Source organism: Pantherophis guttatus, chromosome 2, assembly GCF_059756535.1.
Source record: "Pantherophis guttatus breed Tessera chromosome 2, ASM5975653v1, whole genome shotgun sequence".
In the NCBI taxonomy this organism is placed as follows: domain Eukaryota; kingdom Metazoa; phylum Chordata; class Lepidosauria; order Squamata; family Colubridae; genus Pantherophis; species Pantherophis guttatus.
Window position 1 is genome coordinate 121,911,129 of NC_142064.1, and position 13,871 is coordinate 121,924,999.

Genomic DNA, 13,871 nt, shown 5'->3' on the forward strand with positions numbered 1-13,871 from the left:
CATGAATACACTGAATGGTATAAAATTCCACCAGCGACATTTGATCTGTAATGTTGCAAGTCTCCAGTGTTAAATAAACCTGCATGTATCAGCTTGAAATCAAGCCTAAATTTATAAGACATAAATGTTCACCCAAAAAGAATATGCTCCATCTATTAATTTATGAATTACTTTTCCAGACAACTGCAACGTATTTCATATGACACACAAATGCTATTCTTATTGATAATTGTGCATGTAATTGCTGCAGACTACATTTACACAGGAATCATGGATTCTGAAAGGCTGAAATATATTGCTAGGAAAGAGAACATCAAGATGTTGCCAAGATTTCCATAAGATACCAGTACCATGCATGTAAGTGATATTCTGTTTGTTTGAACCAAAATATATGGGATATGAAGAAACTGTTGTATTTTTATTTCTGTATTATAATATTTTCCTGTTACTGAGTGGGGTTTTAATGTAACTGAATGGCTACATGCCTAGTTTTGCTATCAATCTTCCTAATTTTTCCTATAGCTGAGCTGGGCAGAAGCTTGGTAAAACAGCCAAGAACTTCCTGGTTGTGGTGGACAGACTATCTTGGTATGTCATGAAATCCAGCTTTATTGGAAACAGCCTGTAGTACATACCTTTTACTGGGAAATATTAGGGAAAAGAGGTCTCCCAGTGCAGGTTTAAATTATCCCCCCTCCTAGTATTTAATATGTGACCACAGACCAGAAGGTATTCCTGGGGGACACATAAGCACATTACTGAAACAATGGCCAATGAAAATTGAAGCAACATCAGGTGATGTAAATGATATTGGCTTTAATTTTGATTGCAACTGAATTTACTCTCCTGTTTTGTTTCTTGTTATTTGCTTTCATTGTTTTATACAATATCTATAGTATATACCAGTCCTACATGGCATGGGACTGGGTTCTTTGCAGGTCTTCTCCCTGAGGGTATCTGCCTAGCCTACCAGGTTACCTTATGGAATATATTCATACACAGTTTTATGTTTTTATTAGTTTGGCAGCCATCCAGAGCTGTATTTTAAAATAAGAACCTGGGCAAACCTTTTAAATACCTAGTGTAAATAAATGAAAAGGGTACTATCCATATCTGATCCCTGCTTAACTGTGTCCCAGCAAGATGAGGCAGATGCTGCCAGTATACCAAGCACAGAATAAAGCTGCTCTCAAAATATGTTCTTCTGGGAAATGAGGAATACAAAATAGTAATGACATCCTTGCAAGTAGTCCTCAATTTACGACTGGAATTGAGGCTGGAATTACAGTCCTAAGTCATGGCGATGGTTAAGTTATTGTAATGTACTCCTCCAGAGGATGCTTTTGAGCTTGGATCTGAAGGTGCAGATAATGTAAAATATGGCTGGGTTGCCAAAGGGGGCAATTTATCAGGATTTTATTGCATCTATTTGGAAGTTAACTGTTGCCAATTTACTATTGAACTAAATTGAAATATGCATTATATAAATGTAGGAATCTTCAATCTGCATATGTGCAGGGATTTTCCTGTCTTGGATGGCAAACCTCAGATAAGGAAGGTTACTTGCACGTAAGCGCCAGGAAATTACATTAGAAGATAAGACCCTAATTCTGTAAATAAGAGGATCAGCAGGAGAGGAAATGGGATATATGTGTATTAGACTTTAATTAAAGTCTAACATTATAAGTGCTTAAGCAAAGCAGTAATGGTTAACCAAAGACTCTAGTTACCTGGAAGATTCTGTAGCCAATGAGATGCTGCCAAGTACACTGTAACTTGAAAGTAACAAACTATATAATGTCACTATGTAAGACAATAAAATCACCACATACATCCCCAACCTTTGTGTGTGTGTGGTCTCTACATATAAAGCCCTGTTTATCTTAGGACAGGTCTGATAAACCTTTTCAGTTGCTGAATACCACCTCATAATATGCAGGGTTCCCTCCCCGCAACCTAGTTATTCATTAAATTGTCCAGAATCTCATAAGGCTGCGATATCTCACAAGATTTTGAGCATCCCACTTCAGATATTGTGCAAAATGTCACATGTGATTTTAACATCTTCATAGGCGTTTTGAGGAAGGCACAGGTAAGAAAGCAGAAATCTTGCAATTCTGCCTTCCCATGACTTTGGACCTTGATATATAATTAAAATGATTTTAGTGTGCAATTGTCTAGCCGCATTCATGGAATTCTGCCACAGACCCATTCAGATGATGTTGTCTTCTATTTGTATCTCTCTGTGTCTTACCGACATTTCAGCCGTAATTTCTCTTACCATAAAAACAATACATTGCGGAAGATTACTTGCACAATGACTTTTTCTAGTGATGATGTAAAATAGTTGAGGGCTTATTGATTAATATGATTTTGTCCTGTGATTTACTAATATCATTTTGGAATAATATTTAAAGGTATAGTAGATAAATAGATTTAAGGGAGAAATTTTTAGTGTTAAAGATGTTAAATCCAAAAACTCTGGAATTTGACTATTTTTGAGGAATTATGGTTGTTTCTGGCCTGGGGCGATACTAAGAAAATTATTTTGAGGAATTAGAAAAGTAGTAATATTTCTGGTAGTAAGGATTAGGTTCAAGAGATATGTGACATCCATTTTAAAAAGGCAATTTTATCTCTTAATCAAAAGAGACTCAATGCAATTTCCTGGGGCATAGATTTTGTGACATTTTGTAATATTAGACATTTTTCCTAAGGTAACTTTAGAAATCTGTTTTGATTGACAGATATAAATAGTTTTCACCATTTTTCTTATTTGCTTGTTTTGTTTTTATAGGGTTTTTAAATGTATTTTTCCCCTTTCCCCCAAATTCTGTAATTTTTCTATTTCTTTCTGTAAAAGAAAGAAAAAGAACTCCAATTTCACCTGCATTCTTATCACCAAGAAATAATATACTTTCTTACCCTTTTAAAGAAGATCATACGGAAACTCAAGGGAATTTACTTAAAGTCACACTGGCTGGGAATTACACAAGTTGAAATCCAACTTATTGGAGGATATCAAGTTGAGGAAAGGAGGTCCAGAGATTTGATTCATCACAAAATCCCTCAACTCTCATCATCAGCATGGAATCAGCATGCAAATGATTTTGCTTGTTACACAACCATTGTACAGTCACCAGATATGACTGTATAAAGTTCATCTTCCTACGTAAGAATTTTGTAATATATGAAGCACCACCAAAATCAAATGTGGGATATGCGATGCTCTTAGACAGCCAACTTCAGAAGTTACACTTGTGCCAACGTATGTTCAGGTCATAGGTGGAGATACAAAATAACATGTAAAAAGTCCCAGTGTGTTTCTAATCCTCTGATTGGTTTACTGCAAGATACAAATGCAACTAAATACGTGTTCAATGCTTTATTACTAATATTCACTAAAATCTAAATAGTGTACCAAAAATGCCTCATTATACCAAAATCAGCTTCAGTGGGTACTTGTGATGCTTCAAGACATTTTTTAAAACATCACTCTGCCTCATTCATAGAATTTTGCAATATTTGGAGGATGTTTAGACAATACTTTTCACTTCTAATATTCCTGTGCTTCCCTATCCTTTGTTTTTTTTCTTACACAACATTAAGAATGGAAAAATAATAACTTCCTGGTACAAAGATTCAGTTGGAATTCAAATGATTCCATTGGATCATTGCTACCAATACGCATGTCCTGGTATTATGTTTTAGGAACAGTGAATAAACAGTTTGAACATTACTCAGACAATTCAGATTTGTTTTAAAAAAGGAAGAAATAGATTGAGAATAAGTAATGGGGATTTCAACCTTTACAAATGGGGTAATTGAGCAACATTCTGGGTGCTGGCTCCACATTCAAAGATATTATGCAATTATTCCCCTCATTTGTGATCTTATTCAGGAGGGGGGTACGGACCTGGCAGGTATTACGGAGACCTGGTTGGGCCAGGAGGGGGGGGTTCCCCTCGTTGAAATGTGCCCACCAGGTTTCCACGCATTCCATCAGCCAAGGTCACAAGGGAGGGGCGGGGGGGTAGCGGTTATCATTAAAGAAGGCCTGAGACCGAGGGAGGCCACTGTTCCTCAGACGGCCGGCTGTGAATCCCTCCTTGTGAAATGGGGTCACGGGGTTCAGAGGGGTTTGCTGATCACGTACCTGGCTCCCTGCCACGTGGCAGCAGCCCTGCCTGAGCTACTCAACATCATCGCCGCGGTGGCGGTTGATACCCCTAGGCTTATGGTCATGGGGGATTTCAACCTGCCGTCCGTGGGTGAGGCGTCAGAGGTGGCTCAGGAGTTCATGGCTTCCATGACAGCCATGGACCTGACCCAGTTAATTCATGGCCCTACCCACACGGGGGGAAACACGCTGGATCTGGTTTTTGTCTCTGGACAGTGGTTGAGTGATCTCGAGATAGGGGATATAGTCATCAAGCCCTTGTCATGGTCTGATCACTCTCTCCTTTGTCTCGACCTTCGAACCGCTACACCCCGCCGCAGGGAGGCGGAGCCGGTAAGATGGTTCCGCCCCAGGCGCCTGATGGAACCTGACAGGTTCCAGATGGAGCTTGGGCCATTCCCTGAGGCTCTGGCACACGCCTCGACTGGAGACCTAGTGGCCGCCTGGGATAGGGCGGCCGCTGGAGCTCTGGACCAAGTCGTGCCTTTGCGGCCTCTGACCCGGCGCCGATCTCATTTAGCTCCTTGGTTCACTGAGGAGCTGAGGGAGTTGAAGCGCCGGAAAAGATGCCTAGAGAGCAGTTGGAGGGCCAGTCTTTCTGAATCTGACCGGACACTGGTAAGATCTCATATTAGGAATTACCTAGTGGCAATAAAAGCAGCGAAATGTAGCTATTTTGCTGCTCTTATTGCGTCATCAGATAATCGCCCGGCCGCCCTGTTTAGGGTGACCCGCTCCCTGCTCCACCAGGAAGCGCGGGAGGACCCCTTGGAGGGTAGAGCCGAGGATTTTGTTCAGTATCTGTATGACAAAATCACTCAGATTCGGGAAGATCTGGACTCCGACTGGGTAGTCTCAGGGGGAGGGACTGGGGCAGGTCTTGAGAATGTTATCTGGGATGAGTTTGATCCTGTGACCCCTGAGGACGTGGACAGGACTCTGGGTAGACTGAACGCGACCACCTGTTTATTGGACCCGTGTCCCTCCTGGTTAGTGCTGGCTTCTCGGGAGGTGACACGAGGCTGGTTCCAGGGGATTATAAATGCTTCGTTGGGTGAGGGTGTCTTTCCTGCCGCCTTGAAAGAGGCGGTGGTGAGGCCTCTCCTCAAGAAGCCTTCCCTGGACCCGGCAATGTTGGTAAATTATCGTCCGGTCTCCAACCTTCGTTTTGTGGCGAAGGTTGTTGAGAGTGTGGTTGCGCAACAGCTCCCCCAGCACCTGGATGAAACGACGTATCTGGATCCGTTCCAGTCGGGCTTCAGGCCCGGGTACAGCACGGAAACGGCATTGGTCGCGTTGGTTGATGATCTCTGGAGGGCTCGGGACAGGGGGTGCTCCTCTGTCCTGGTCCTGTTAGATCTCTCAGCGGCTTTTGATACCATCGACCATGGTATCATGCTGCACCGGTTGGAAGAGTTGGGGGTGGGAGGCACTGTGTTGCGGTGGTTCTCCTCCTTTCTCTCTGACCGGTCGCAGTCTGTGTTGACAGGGGGACAGAGGTCGACCCCAAGGCCCCTCATATGTGGGGTGCTGCAAGGGTCGGTCCTCTCGCCTCTCCTGTTCAACATTTATGTGAAGCCGCTGGGCGAGATCATCCGTGGTTTCGGGGTGGAGTACCATCAGTACGCTGACGACACCCAGCTGTACATCTCCACCCCGGATCACCCCAACGATGCCCTTGAAGTGATGTCCCGGTGCCTGGAGGCCGTACGGATCTGGATGGGGAGGAACAGGCTCAGGCTCAACCCATCCAAGACCGAGTGGCTGTGGTTTCCGACGTCCCGATATAGTCAGTTGACGCCATCACTGACTATTGGGGGCGAATCATTGGCCCCCACGGAGAGGGCTCGCAACTTGGGCGTCCTCCTGGATTCACAGCTGTCTTTAGAAGAGCACTTGACGGCCGTGACCGGGAGGATTTTTCATCAGGTTCGCCTGATTCGCCAGTTGCGTCCCTTTCTGGATCGGGACTCGTTACGCACGGTCACTCATGCCCTCGTCACCTCCCGCCTGGACTATTGCAATGCTCTCTACATGGGGCTCCCCTTGAGGAGCACCCGGAGGCTCCAACTGGCGCAGAGTGCGGCCGTGCGGGTGGTAATGGGAGCGACATGGCGCTCCCATGTGACACCTCTCCTGCGCGAGCTGCACTGGCTCCCGGTGGTCTTCCGGGTGCGCTTCAAGGTTTTGGTTACCACCTTTAAAGCGCTCCATGGCTTAGGACCTGGTTATCTACGGGACCGCCTACTACCACCAATAGCCTCCCACCGGCCAGTACGCTCTCATAGAGAGGGACTCCTCCGGGTGCTGTCAGCCAAACAATGTCGGCTGGCGACCCCTAGGGGGAGAGCCTTCTCTGTGGGGGCACCTACCGTCTGGAATGAGCTCCCCCCAGAGATACGGAGGATCCCGGATCTGCGCACCTTCCGCCGCGCTGTGAAGACCTTTTTATTCCATCAGGCGGGCTTGGCCTAATCTCTTCCCTTTTAAATATGTAAATTTTAATCTGTTTTTAAATTATTGGGGTGTTTTAATCTGTCTGGGCCAAAATGATTTAATTTGATTTTATCTGGTTTTTAAATTTTTTATATCTATGTTATTTTATTGTTTGGCTGTTCACCACCCTGAGTCCTTCGGGAGTAGGGCGGTATACAAATCGAATAAATAAATAAATAAATAAATAAATAAATAAATAAATAAATAAATAAATAAATTCCTTCTTGATCGATTTTTATGGAAAGAAAACAAACCTAGAAGAAGTAATGGGAAAATGCAAGAATACAGATTTAAAAACATGGTATCTGAACTGACTATACAACTGGTAAATGAAGTGAGGTGACTGCAAAATAACAAAAAAATTATATCCTCTAAACACACTTGATAGATTTTGCTGAAATGGGTAGACTTCTTTCATTAGCGAAAAAATATTTTTTGTATTTATTGGTGACTGGAAGCTTCTTATGGACATTTTGCAAAAAAAATTAAAAAATGAATTTGTAAGACATGGTTAGACTTGATAGATTATAGAAAGAAGAACAATTATGACATCAAACTTTAGAGAGAGAAATTAAAAATAGATTTGTACTTATAACTGTTGTGAAGAATATCAGAAGCCATTTTTTATCTTATTTCTTTCTTTTCTATTTTTCTTCAACTTTTTTCTTTTCTTTTTACATTTTCTGTGATGTTTCTTCTTTATATTAGTTTATGTTACTTTTTACCTTCTTGTTTGAAAGTTTTAATAAAAATTATATAAAAACAAACAATATCAGAAATCTGACTTTTAATATTTATAATGATATAAAGCATGCACATTCATTTTTTTAGGTTTTCTACAAGAGCATATTTCTTATTTAGATGTCTACTAGGATTAGCAAAATGACAAAATAACGGAAATCATATAGAATTTGTTCACAGTGAATGCAAAATAACCCTTCGCATTGAACATTATTGTAGAGCATTACTATACAATTAAAAATTGGTTTTTGATGTTAGTGTTGAATATAAAATACAAATGTTAGTGTTGAATATAAAATACAGGTAGTTAAAATACAGGTAGTCCTTGGTGAACAATAGCAACTGGGAATGGAATTTCCATCACTAAGTGATGTGGTTGGAAAGTGCAATGCAACATGATGACCTCACTTAGTAACAGCAGTTCTAGCATTTCTTGGTTGCCATCATTATGACAGTGTCATTAAGCAAGGACCTCAGGTAGTCACAATTTGCAACTTACTGCTGGCTTCCCCATTGACTTGAAGCCAATAAAGATTGCAAATAGTGTCTATATGGTGTCTATATGAATGCAGGGATGCTCTAATGGACAGAGGTTTGAGGATTGGTCATAAATACCACTTGTTCAGCACTGTCACAAGTTCAATGATCACTGAACGAGTGGTTGTTAAGCACGTAACACGTGTATTAGCCAGCTAGTTAATATCAAATATAGTTTTGTGAGAAAAATATTATTGTCACTCTTTTCAGAACTTCTGTAACAGGAAATGTTTTATTTACTTCCCCCATTTAATGGCTTCCTTTCCTTATACTACCATAACAGTTCTTAACAGAAGAGTTAATCTTCAGGGTTAAAGCAGGACACAAATTCCAACTGATCTCCAGTTCTTAGCGAGTAGGGGGATTAAGCCACAGAGAAACAAGGCTACTCAGGAAAACAAGGAATTTCTCATCAAGACCAGACATTCTTTCAAAGGTTGCAATTTTGAAAACCACATGTCAACTTAATATTAATGTTCAAAGCAAATCCTTGTCATCAACGCATCCAGAAAACGGAGTGAAGGGTAAAAAACAAAGAATTAGTGGGAAGCTAGAAGATCTGTCAAGGTATCAGGCAGTAGCAGGGGTTTGATAAATCTGTCAAAAACTTTGATAAACTGCTTACACTTTGAACAGCAAGAACAAAGATTTTACATATTCTGGCATAAAAACACAACTAGCTGTAGTCAGATTAGCAACGTAACAGGTGGCCGCATTTAGCTGGTCTTCACTGATCTACAAAATAGTTTAGAGACCCTGGAAAGGAACCTTGGTTCCTTGAAAATGTCAACATCACCTTTAAATAGCCAGAGAAGGGGTAATTTAATTATAGTTTCATTTCCAAGAGAAAAAAAACAAATTTAAAGAACCACACACCACTTCATACCACATTATTTGTATGCTGGCGTAGTAAGGTCACAAAAAATCACTATTACGTTATTTTTTTAGCCCAGGGGGTATGCCAATGGTTCCCCATGTTCTGGAAATCTACCGTTCAAGTTTAAAGCAATATTTGTCCTCAAATCATTTTGGATTGCAAACAATGCTGGGACTTTTAGTTCTCTAAGGAACTTATAAATGATACTTTCTAACTATGTATGCAATTTCCACCACATATGCTGCCTCGTTTAGCATTGTATTTTCAACTGCAATCATCAGACACACAGAAGAATGCAGTACAGGTAGTCCTCCACTTACGACCACAATTGAGCCCAGAATTTATGTTGCTAAATTTGACATTTGTTAAGTGAGTTTTGCTCCATTTTACAACTTTTCTTGCCACATTTGTTAAGTGAATCACTGCAGTTGTTAAATTAATAACAGTTATTAAGTGAATCTGGCTTCCCCATTGACTCTGTTCATCAGAAGGTCACAAAATGTGATCACATGACCCTGGCACAAGCATCTGAATGTAAATCACGTGACCATGGGGATACTGCAATGGTCATAAGTATGAAAAATGGTCAAAAATCACTGTCGTAAGTCGAGGACTACCTGTGCAATGTAATTGTTAATGATGGTCCTTCCTAGGCAGATGAACAGATCTGAGATTTACTGTTAAATTAACATGAATGGTACAGTAGAGCTCAATTTATGACTAGAGACTTAATGGATTCCAAGAAAGCTACTTATAAGACAGGTGTGAAATTCTGAAGACCACCCCCCTCCCCTCACACCTGTGTTCATGTGATCACATTTTGGCACTTGGCACTTGGCTTGCATTTATGGCCATTTGCCGAGTCTCGTGGTCACATGACTGTGATTTAGACTTATATTTCTTGTGGAAACTGGTGTTTACTTCCCGTTTCTAGCAAAAACACCCCATAGCGAACAATGGGTTCACTTAATAACATGGTATTTGCTTAGCAACCATGTGTTCACTTTATGATGGTCACTTAATGACCACTGCAAGAAAAGTTGTAAAATTGGGCATGCTCACATGGTGACCTATTTAAAGACCATCACTACTTACAACCCTAATTGCGGACTCAATTATGGTCGCAAGTTGAGGGTGACCTGTGTTGTGTGGTTAATTGCTTGATTTTTCACGTTTACCTTATTTTAAATAGCACCTACTTTACTTGATGGGGAAATGGAACAGACCAAAAAAAAAAAGTTTTTTAAACCTTTCAACCATACAGTACTTTGGACAAAAATCCCCACCACCAATAGCGCAATCTCTTGAGTTATTATCAACACTTTTGAAAGATGGAATTATTCTTAGGAGGCCACACAGAAGAAAGAGGTTTAAAATCCTTCCTCCTTTGATCAGTTCCAAGCTTAATCAGTCATTCCTCCTCGCCACTTCCAGTGAAGAAGACAGTGAAAAATAAACACGCATAATGTCAAGCATAGTCTGGACTTCCATTTCACAAGATCTGTATTCTCCGAATACTTAAAAGTCCTATTCTGATTCCCACTAAAAATGCTGTCCTAACAGGAAACTTGTGAAGTGATGTTGTACTCGCATTACATATAACTTTTTCATGTGGTAATTACTGGAGCAATTCCAGTCACCAGAATCATTATGGGAGCAGAAAATGAGGGAAGACATGATCTCAGCGGTACCCCCACACATGTCCACTTGGTCAGAGCATCATTTTGCAGAAGGCTGTGGGCTTCCCCGCTCCTGTCCACCCCCGCCTCAAAATTACACTATCTATTTTTTTATGGAATACTGTGACATTAAATTCTTCTGTCATTTTCCCTATCATGATTCCCTGTGGATTCATCAGTCCCGCCAGGGCTCCAAGATGCCCAGATCTCTTGACATATTGTTTTCTCACTTTTGATTTTAGTCAGTCCCTGCCAAATTAACTACACTGCACAAATGCTGCAATCGATGTGAGCTGTATAATCTCAAGACCTAGTTTGCAAAATGGGCCAGGAAACAGTGATCAACCTCAAAAATGTCAAAAAAAGTCCCTCAACTGTGATTATTTTTCTAGCCAGTTCGCTTCATTCTGTGAATAAGCATCACTTTGCTGTATTGTGTTGCACATCATTTTGCTCTTTCCCCCTGATATTCCATTTCCCTTTCAGGCTTTGAATATCACTGCACAGTTTTAAGCAATGGCTGGGCGACCCTGTTTTACACACACACACACACACACACACACACACACACACACACACACACAGCAAAACCTCAGCAGAACCTTGTAAGATTATACTGTATAAGAGCACCAACATCTTACAAAATTTATGTGCTAATATTATTTTACTAAGCAAGGTACCATTGGATCCTTGTACTCTCCCAAACCCTTTTATTTGAATCCATAACACTGCACAGAGCCTGTGTGGATAGAGCTAGTCTGACTTCTGCCACATATGCTCAGCTGAAGATGAGGTGATGGTCTCTATCCTTCTTTCTCAGAAGGAAATAAGCAGAATGATGGCAGTCTTCTAGCAGATAGAAGTTCACTGCCAGGGCAGTCAGCATTCTAAAGTGAAGGATAAATATGCATGGGAAAGCGTTGGTTGCTGTGTGTGTCACAAGAGCCCAGTACTCTGATAGAGTGCCAAATCAGAGAAGAGCGTATGAAGACATAGAGGGGGAATAAAAAGTTCTGCAGATTATCCTTCCAATATTCCAGGTTCGACAGCTGCCTCCCAGCCTGGCCACTTGCAACCTGACAAGTTGCATCCCCTCAACTCAAAATCCCTGCCCACGGTTTCCTCTTTGGGGCTCATTCTGTTGCAATCCCAATTGCGATTACTACCAGCACTTTGCCCCCACACATAAATATCATCAGGGTTCCCACCCGTTTTGCTCAGAGGGGTGAGAGCAGCTGTTTCCAACTGAGGCCTGGCTCTCAGCCCAGCTTGAGTTTCCTTTTCAGACAAATGCCTGACTATTCAGCCCTACACCAGTTCCAGGAACAATGGATTATTCAGGGAAAGTGAACCACCCCCATATAACTAAATACACAAACTGTTACACTCCATCCTTAGCAGCAACTACAGTGCAATGGGTTTGTCTGAGAGGACACAGGCGTGCTCCAAATAACCATATCTGCTTTCTTCTCACTAACCTCACTGCCCACTCAGAGCCAAGATTAGAATTTATGGTTCCTGGTTTCAAACTCAACCAGGTCTAACCGCAGAGAAAATAGGAATAGAACTTTTAAATCTTGGATCTCGGTTACGTGCTAAGCGACCAAAAGTTCATTTGATGTCGTTGACACGAATATCCTGCTTTTTAAGCTCTAGCCCAGAAAGCTTTTAAAGAAATTTACGCCCAAAGTTGTGTTTACGATGCACACTTTGTATATGGAAAGCTTCTTACTAAATCTGCTTGGCTTCACTTTAACAGATGAGGGGAAAGATCTGTCTCATCATTTTTTAAATGTAGTGGGGGGGGGGACTTTAAACATAGTTTTCTGCAACATACTGATAGATTTCCCATCACTATACCATATTTATTCAATGAATGAGAATTAATTGAATTTATTCCCAAGCCAGTGCTTGTCAAAAGAGCTACCATTTTTATTTTAACATTTTGGTATTATTTCTCCTCCAGCCCAGAATAATTTCTCTTTCACCAACTTTCAACTCAAAGAACCTCATTATTTTATTTAGTTTATTCATTCTAACTTCTAATTCCTAATTCAAATTACCAAAGAGAAATATAGTATGTGCAGTTGGTAGCGAATGCATGGTAAATTAGACAGATTTTTCCCTCTTCAGGCTAAAGGAAATTGCAACTTAGAATGTTTCTCACTAAGGACACAATTAGCTTAAGGAGAAAGGATCAGCCTAGCTTTCTTGCCAATATGCTATTTTTCTGCCTGCAGAAAAGGTGGCGGGAAGAGGTTTGCTCAGAAATGCTACATCTATGCCTAGCTCAAAAGAGATTGTTCTCTCTCTGCATTCCCACTTGTGGTATTCACCTTACTATATTGTTCTCGCTCTCACAGCAATGCTCTAATTTGCCTTCATAATAGCTCGATTAGGTTGTATGATAGTATGATGGACATGGTTATGAAAAATTGAGGCTTCCCATGGTCATTCAGAAATTTCAGATGGCCCCAATCTTCTAACCCTGCATATCTTTAGCTGAATCCTAAATTCTCATGGGCTCTGTCCATTCACCATCTTCCAAGCAGAGTCCTCCATAATTTACCTCCTGCCAAACAAGTTTTTTAACCCAAATAGTGGATGATGCAGTTTCCAAAGGCCAGAACAATGAGAGACAACCTAAGTAAAATCACTCAAGCTCTTGAAAAATTCTGTTTTCAGCGGCTGTTTGATTGATTTGCACAGACTTCCAGTGTGTTTTGTAGTGTTTGCTTGATTGATAATGCAGTCTTTCAAGGGTGAATTTACAGTCACAGAACTTATCTGGCTTGGGGAGCTGCCAGGCCGATATCTTCAAAACTTGGCATGGAGTCACAGAGCGTCAGGAACCAATTAAGCGAACTAATTGTCTCCTGCAAACTCCACTCCCCTTTCGCTCCTCTTTTATTCCCTCTGAAAGGGGCCATTCATCGTCCACCTGTGGCCATACTCCCAAGTCGACCCTTGTTCTTTAGCTGTTCTCTTCGTCTGGCAACTCTGTGCATGCGCACACTGAGAACAGGCTCCAGCTGTTCGTCTGCCTCACTGTTGTCTGAGTCCAAAGGCAGCTAATAACTGGCATACGGCCCTGGCCCCCTCTCTGCCTCCAATGCAGAGCCCTCACCAGAGCCTTCTCCAGACTCCAGGACTGGCCCATGTTCCTCCCCAACCTCCTCACTGTCCGAATCTGCTGCCAGCTCCGCTGGTGGGCCACAACAATAAAATGGGGCAAAGTTCATTTAACAAATGTCTCATTTAACAAGTAGAATTTGGAGCTTAGTTGTGGACATAAGTCGAGGACTACCTGTTTCATTGCATTACACTGGTGAATCATACTACATGTCTTGAATTATAAGTC

The 13,871-nt window shown here is 41.5% G+C and overlaps 1 protein-coding gene across 2 annotated transcripts in view; it reads right to left on the reverse strand.

Annotated features, from left to right (window-relative positions):
• SYN1 (synapsin I) overlaps positions 1 to 13,871 on the reverse strand; it is a 99,533-nt gene that overhangs the window by 13,631 nt on the left and 72,031 nt on the right. The window lies entirely within an intron of this gene.